This window comes from Rana temporaria, chromosome 1, assembly GCF_905171775.1.
Source record: "Rana temporaria chromosome 1, aRanTem1.1, whole genome shotgun sequence".
NCBI classification, from domain to species: domain Eukaryota; kingdom Metazoa; phylum Chordata; class Amphibia; order Anura; family Ranidae; genus Rana; species Rana temporaria.
In genome coordinates this window covers 260009969-260018202 of record NC_053489.1, presented here as the reverse complement: position 1 = coordinate 260018202, position 8234 = coordinate 260009969, and the positions used below count along the sequence as shown (strand labels likewise).

Below are 8234 nucleotides of genomic sequence, written 5' to 3'. Positions count from 1 at the left end.
ATTTCAGGATGTTCATAATAAAAAAAGTCTTCTTATTCGCAAATCAGAATTTAAATGCATAGCAAAAACAATGTTCAAGGCAAGAATATGACCATATGCACTGTGGTCTGGATAGTACAAGGGGCACCTCCAGTAAACAACTTGCATGTTAAAGGTTTCCAGCCTTGTGAAGTCTATCTGTTGTTAAGGTGTGCAACACCTCATATGTATGGCATGTATGTAAAAGGCCTGGTTGAAGCAGTGACTTAGTAGTTGCCTTTGTCTGAGTACTTCTTAGTTGAGTGTACAGATAGATGCCAAAAAGGGACCCATCTAAATATGGGGCAAGAGGATTGCTTAGGAATGCAACAGTACACTTAATTACTTAAGGCCTTGTACTCACGAGCAGACATGTCCGATGAAACCAGTCCGCGGACCGTTTTCATCGGACATGTCTGCCCGGGGACTTCTGTTCGATGGCTGTACACACCATCGAACAGAAGTCCGCGCGTAAACAATACGCGGGGCGTGTCCGCGCCGTCGCCGCGACGATGACGCGGCGATGACACGGCGACGTGGGCGGGCCTGCCTTTTAAATGCTTCCACGCATGCGTCAAAGTCATTTGACGCATGCGAGGGACGGCGGGCGCTCGGACATGTACGGTAGGTCTGTACAGACGACCGTACATGTCCGGGCGCACACCTGTCCGATCCGCCCGAAAATGGTCCGCTCGTGCCTACACACGGCCAAACATGTCTGCTGAAACTGGTCCGCGGACCAGTTTCTACAGACATGTTCGGTCGTGTGTACGGGGCCTAAAGGTAATTTTAGGGAACACAGGTGCAACATATTACCCATTTTTTGCAAAATTTTAAAAGACGAGGTTGAGTAAATAGATATCCAACATGTCAAGCCAGCTTATCTTTATTTTTTTGCAGAAAGAAAGTAAGCTGCAGGGCACCGAGATGGTTTCCGTACACCAACAGACCCATGGAAAGCCATGCATCTTTTCTTCTAATTTTAGTGAGTGGCCACCTGTCTTATTAAACTTGCTTCAACAAAAAAAGTTTTATTCCTATTGTGGGGTCACCAGTATGGTATTTGTTAATTGAAATCATATCTTCTCTCAAGCCTCTATTCTCCAGGGAGAATAAGTTCAGTGCTTGCAACCTTTCTTCTCAACTAATATCCTCCAGACCCTTTATTAGCTTTGTTGCCCTTCTTTATACTCGTTCCATTTCCAGTACATCCTTCCTGAGGACTGTTGCCCAGAACTGGACAGCATACTCCAGGTGAGGCCAGACCAAAATCTTGTAAAGTAGGAGAATTATCATTTTATCTCTGGAGTTAATCCCCTTTTTAATGCATGCCAATATTCTGTTTGCTTTGTTAGCAGCAGCTTGGAATTGCACGCTATTGATGCTTACAGGGCTGGTGCAAGGAGTTTTGACACCCTAGGCGAAACCTAATTTTGCGCCCCCCCCCCCCCCCAAGCACGCACGCTCTGCCCCTCACTAAAAATTTTGCGGCGCCCATTTCTTCAGCCGTGGTCCACAGGCTTGCACATGTGCCTCTGGACCCGGCCCGAAGACAAATCGTGGATGGCACTAGCTCACTTCCTCACGCCAGTCGTGGTCCACAGTCCACTGTGTAACTGCCTGTCTGTACAAGCAGACAGATACACTGACAATGCTTTACAGGTTCTTACTAGAAACAATAATAAATGCACATTTTTGTATCTGCAAAAAGATCTGGATTTATTTTATTTTTTTTACAAAAGGTGGACTTGAACTGTTAGGGCACTTTCACACTGGTGCGTTTTTGCGGTAAAAATTGCGCTATTAAAATGCTCATAAAACGCTCCCCATGCCCCTCTCCATTGAAATGAATTAAAAACAGCTGTAAAAACGGAGCGTTAAAATCGCGGTAAGAAACAGCGATTTTACATCGTTTTTACGCGTTTTTAATTAATTTCAATGGATAGGGGCATGGGGAGCGTTTTAATAGCGCTATTTTTACCGCGAAAACGCGGCAAAAATGCACCAGTGTGGAAGGGCCCTAACACCTCAAATGGCCCCAATTCCTGTATTTTCAGGTCTGATCATCACCCCCTCTGTACCCCCCTGCACATCTGTTCCCCCCACACACATCTGCTACCCCTCTGTACCCCCTGCACATCTGTTCCCCCCACACACATCTGCTACCCCTCTGTACCCCCTGCACATCTGTTCCCCCCACACACATCTGCTACCCCTCTGTACCCCCTGCACATCTGCCCCCCCCACACACATCTGCTACCCCTCTGTACCCCCTGCACATCTGCCCCCCCCACACACATCTGCTACCCCTCTGTACCCCCTGCACATCTGCCCCCCCCACACACATCTGCTACCGCTCTGTACCCCCCTGCAATCTGTTCCCCCCACACACATCTGCTACCCCTCTGTACCCCCCTGCACACCTGTCCCCCCCATACACATATCTGTCCATCCGTCCCCCACACACACATATCAGTACCCCCCTGCACGTCTGTCCCCCACCCCACACATATGAGTACCCCCCCCTACACGTCTCCCCCCCCCACACACACATATATAAGTACCCCCCTGCACGTCTACCCCACCCCCACACACATCAGTACCCCCCCTGCACGTCTTTTCCCCCCACACACACACACATATATCAGTACCCCCCTGCACGTCTCCCCCCCCCCACACACACACACACATATCAGTACCCCCCTGCACGTCTCCCCCCCCCCCCACACACACACACACATCAGTACCCCCCTGCACGTCTCCCCCCCCCACACATACCATTACCCCCCCTGCACATACCATTACCCCCCTGCACATCTGTCCCCCCCCCTCCACACACATACCATTACCCCCTGCATGTCTCCCCCCCCCCACACACACACAACACACATCAGTACCCCCTGCAAGTCTGTCCCCCCCCCACACACATATCAGTACCCCCATGCACGTCTGCCCCCCCCCCACACACACACACACACACACATATCAGTACCCCCCTGCACGTCTCCCCCCCACACATACCATTACCCCCCCCTGCACATACCATTACCCCCCTGCACATCTGTCCCCCCCCCCCCACACACACATACCATTACCCCCTGCACGTCTCCCCCCCCCCCCCACACACACACACATCAGTACCCCCTGCAAGTCTGTCCCCCCCACACACACACACATCAGTACCCCCATGCACGTCTGCCCCCCCACACACACATATCAGTACCCCCATGCACGTCTGCCCCCCCCACACACACACATCAGTACCCCCATGCACGTCTGCCCCCCCACACACACACACATCAGTACCCCCTTGCACGTCTGCCCCCCCCACACACACACATCAGTACCCCCTTGCACGTCTGCCCCCCCCCCACACACACACACACAAATCAGTACCCCCTGCATGTGGCCCCCCCCCACACACACATATCTGTCCCCCCCTGCATATAGCAGTACCCCCTTGCACGTCTGTGTCCCCCCACACACATCAGTACCCCCTCTGTACACAGTGCAATGTGCTATTCACTAAAAGCAGTCAATATTTAATTTTTTGTGACTGGAGTGCTGCCTGTAGTGTTGCCACTATACCTGAGCCAGAGGTGGGGGATTACTTTACTCCGGTCTCCAGGAGAGTTGTGCTGCGCCTGTCTGTCCTTGCACACTAGATCCCGGGTGCCCAGGAGAAGGGGGGGGGAGCGGATATCGCGGCAAGCCCTCTGTAGTTAGTGCATGCAGGGCTTCCATCTCATCCTCCTCCACCGATCATGCGGCACTTCCGGCCGGCTCTCTCCCCACATCTCCTCACTGTCGGCGCTACTAGGGCGGCACTGCAGGTTGGGGATAGAGCGGTCCGTCCAGGATGTCACAGGCGCAACCGCCCCCTAGCCTGGCGGCTGGCGCCAATGCGCCATAAGGCATGTATTTAAAAAAAATGCCGGTACTTGAGGTATTTAAATAATTTGAATCCCCAGCAAGTGGCTGGGGATCCGGATTTTGCCGCTCCCCCTACCCTGGCGCTCTAGGCAGCCGCCTGACCCGCCTATTGCTAGCGCCGGCCCTGGATGCTTAGCCTATCATCTACTAGGACCCCCAGGTCCTTTCCCATCCTAGATTCCCCCAGAGGTTCACCCCCCAATGTATAGATGTCATTCATATTTTTGCCACCCAAATGCATTATTTAAAAAATTTACACATTAAACCTCATATGCCATGTAGTTGCCCACCACATTAATTTGTTCAGATCTTCCTGCAAGGTTTCCACATCCTGTGGATAAGTTATTGCCCTGCTTAGCTTAGTGTCATCCGCAAATACAGAGATTGAGCTGTTTACCCCATCCTCCAGTTCGTTTATGAACAAATTAAACATGATTGGTCCCAGCACAGAACCCTGGGGGACCCCCCTTCCCACCCATTCCGAGTATTCCCCATTTATCACCACCCTCTGAACTTTGATTTCAGTAAAATGCTTGCTTATAGCAAAGAACTGAATTGCTATAAGCAAGCATAATGCCTATAAAAAAAACTATTCTGATCACTTCCCGAGAGTAGTGCAATGTTACTATGGTAACATTATATTGCTCTGGTCAAAGTGTGTTAAAAAAAAAATTCATTTTATTTTTTGTCATACCAGTCAGTGTCCCTGATCTCCACCACACTAGTTATATGATGATGATGTACTGCACTGGTGACAGTATGTAAGAAAATTTGTTTACTTTACCATTTTCTCCAAAAAATTATGACAAAAAATGACAACTTTAAAAAACTCGCCATGCCCCTTACTAAATACTTTGGACTGTCTATGTTCCAAAAATAGGTCATTTGGGGGATATCTGTACTGTCCTGACATGTTTGGGCCTCAAGAAATTAAATAGGCTGTCAGTACATCAGGATTGATCAATTTTCAGATTAATACCATAGTTTGTGGACACTATAACTTTCCTACAGACAAAATAATATTCACTAATTTGGGTTATTTTCACCAAAGAAATGCAGAAATCATTTTGCCTAACTTTATGAAAAAAATATATAATTTATTTGCAAAATGTTATGACAGAAACTAAAAAAGCAAAAAACAAAACATGTTTCTTTTTTAATTTTCAGTCTTTTTTATAGCAAAAAATAAAAATAAAAACAGTGGTGATTAAATACCATCAAAAGAAAGCTTTAACTGTATGAAAATAATGATTACAAAAATGAATTTGGGTACAGTGTTGTATGACTGCATATCAATTGATTTTGTATTATTGTCATTCAAAATGTGACAAAGCTGAAAGTTAATTGCAGTTGTAAACCACATGTTGTCATTATTACCTACAGGTAAGCCTATAATAAGGCTTACCTGTAGGTAAAATAAATATCTCCTGAACATGCATCGTTTAGGAGATATTCACCCTGTATGTAGCTTTTCCTCCAGGCCAAACAGGAAGTGGGTCCTGAGACCCGATTGGCCAATTGAGTCTCAGGACCCGCTTCCTGATAGGTCAGGAGGAAAATCAGGAAGACAATTGAAATCCATGCATCCAATAGCCTGCATGTAGATTAGGGGCTGGGTGCATGGATTAGGGGAGCGGCCCTTATGGACGGGCCGCCACTGCTAGCAACTGTCATTAAATGGCACTCCACCTTAAAGGTTAATTGCACTATTAAGAGAGTGAGAACACAGAAAACTCAAAAAATGGACAGGAACATGATCAGGAATTATGACAGGGAGATCTTGCTGTTAGAGTTTTACAGACATATAAACAGTGAGTGGCTGACTCTTCTGAATAGGCTCAGCCTATAATTAAAGAATCACTTTTAGGTGGATTGCCACTTTAAGATGTTAATATGTTCAGGGCTAAATTTGAACTTCCCTTTGTCACATTGAACTATACGGACTTTCTGGAATCGTGCCATTATCTGGTTACTATTTATTAGTTACTCATAAAACAAAAATGTGGGCGTGTCTAGAAATGTACTCTGGCTTCTATGCTGAATGAACATTCGGTGTAATAGAGAGGCATGGAAAGTGTCAGGAAAGCAAACTGCAGATGGGAAGAGGAGCATATCTGTTATGGGGAGACAGAGAAGCATTGCTTGTGAACTGAAAGAAGAAAGGTACTGTACGAGCGCAACAGGAAATACAGTAAAGTCACTATGCGCAGCAACAACATTCCGAGCAAAGCAATAGGATGTGCCTGAAGTTTCTGGTTTCAACATGAAGCAACTTATTTCCTCTGTTTACCAGCATTGTGCCAGTCAACCATGCCCTGACTTCTCTCTCTGGGAGCACATCTGCTGTTTAGGTATGCATGTGAACATGTGAACCACAGCGTAAAACGGTATGACACCTTGTTTCCTTTCCTTACTATCGCTTCCCTTCTATTCTATCTTCTATTCTATCTGATCTACTATACCACAGCCTTGTGCCATATGCATTGCAAGGGGTAGAGCGTCACCTGTAAAAGTATATTATCCTAAAGCAACCTATCAGCAGAGCGTCACATGTAAAACTACAGTACTTTAACTTGGAAACAAATATATCAGAATGTTTTTTTTTTTTTTTGTTCTTAACTGGAAAAAATAACAGCTGATGTGGAAAATACAAGAACTCCAATACTTTTTAATGTTGTATAGAGTGAGTTAAAAAAAAAAAGCGGGGTTTAATGAGTTGGATCCTTTTTATTTTTTTACTTTTTTTTTTCTGCATATCTATGTATATTTTTTCCAAGCATCCATTTAAATTAACTTACTATTGATTGACTTACTACCTCTGCTGAAAGTCTGTTCCAAACATCAACTACTATTTGGATAAATTAATACTTTGAGTTATTTATGAACTTTCCTCCTTCTAGTTTGGGTCATGCCCCAGTGTTCTTGATCTTAGCTTCATATTGAAAATACTGTTCTCTTGTTCCTTATTCACAATCTTAAAGGGGTTGTAAACAGAGGCGTCCCTAGGGGGGGACCAGAGGGGGCCCTGACCCCCCCAACATCATGCTGTGCCCCACCATGTGCCCCCCCCAAAAAAAAAAAAAAAATATTTTTTTATTTTTTTTATTTTGCGATTTTTGTATTTTGCTCCCCGAGAGGGAGAGCGTCCCCAGTCAGCTCTGCGGGGGATTCCTCCCCCTCCCTGTGCTCGCCGACACTGCATAATGCGAGCGCTCACACAACCAGATATTCTAGCCTGGGCCGTGTTTAAGTGTGTGCACTGCAGACTGCAGTACACTGTAATCACTGAACTACATTATCTCCATCCCTTCTCTCCCCCCATCTGTCTCCCTCCCCCTCTCCTGTTCTTTCAAAACATTCACAATTTACTTTCACTTTCAGTTAGGCAGGTAATATACGGTGCAAATTTCTTTCCTGCATCCACAGATTGCAGGAAAGAAACTTGCATGATTCCCCCATCAACACAGACAGTGCTGACAGGGGAATATCCCTCCTGCCCAGCAATTATATTCTCCCGACAAACAGTGATTATCACTAGTGACTTTACAGCAACCACTAGTGATAATTATAAGAGAATCTGCTCATTAATGGTTCAAATCTCAGCCAGTTTCTACTGAGATTTAAACTGTCTATGGCTGGTCTTAGCTCTTAGGCAGCCCATACATTGATTAGCACTGTGGAGTGTCGGCTTCCTGGCGTGATCGGGCATGTGGGATTTCAAACACACCCGAGCCCATCTCTATTGGTTGTAGACAGTTGAGCTCCCTGCAGGTTGCTTAGCAGCAGTGGACCCTTCTCTGACATGCTGATCGGGATGCAATCCAGGTGATGCTCCCAGTCAAATCCTAGTCATAAATATCAGTGATTTTATTGATCAAAGCCCACACTTTACAGGCATAGAGCCCACACTTTACAGGCATAGAGCCCACATGGCTGCTGATCATACGGTTGATTATATTTATGTGGTTGTACTCTTGATGCTAATAAATACTGTGTTTATTAGATCTGACTGGGAGCATCACCTGGATCACATGCCGATCAGCATGTCAACAGAGAAGGTTATACAGCATTACTGCTGCTAGGTGACCAGCTGGGGGCTCGGCTCTCTATAACCAATAGTGCCAGCCTTCCCCTGCATGCACCCATAATGTCACCAGCACTAGGTCCTAATAGACTGCCATCGCTGCCAAGGAGCAGGGACAGGACAGCTGGGGATCCCCACTGTGGCAGAACACCAGGGCCCGGTGGCAAGACAACCTTTGCAACCCTGATATTTCTCCCAC

General features: G+C 46.5%; 1 protein-coding gene across 6 annotated transcripts in view; it reads left to right on the top strand.

Annotated features, from left to right (window-relative positions):
* The first annotated feature begins 5965 nt into the window (after positions 1-5965).
* SYK (spleen associated tyrosine kinase) overlaps positions 5966-8234 on the top strand; it is a 164427-nt gene continuing 162158 nt past the window's right edge. For 3 of the 6 annotated variants that reach the window (XM_040354944.1, XM_040354909.1, XM_040354917.1), the window contains exon 1: positions 5966-6338. The gene's annotated coding sequence lies outside the window, so the exon portion shown is untranslated. The remainder of the gene's footprint in view (positions 6339-8234) is intronic. The other 3 variants (XM_040354958.1, XM_040354952.1, XM_040354927.1) reach the window with 2 other exon arrangements.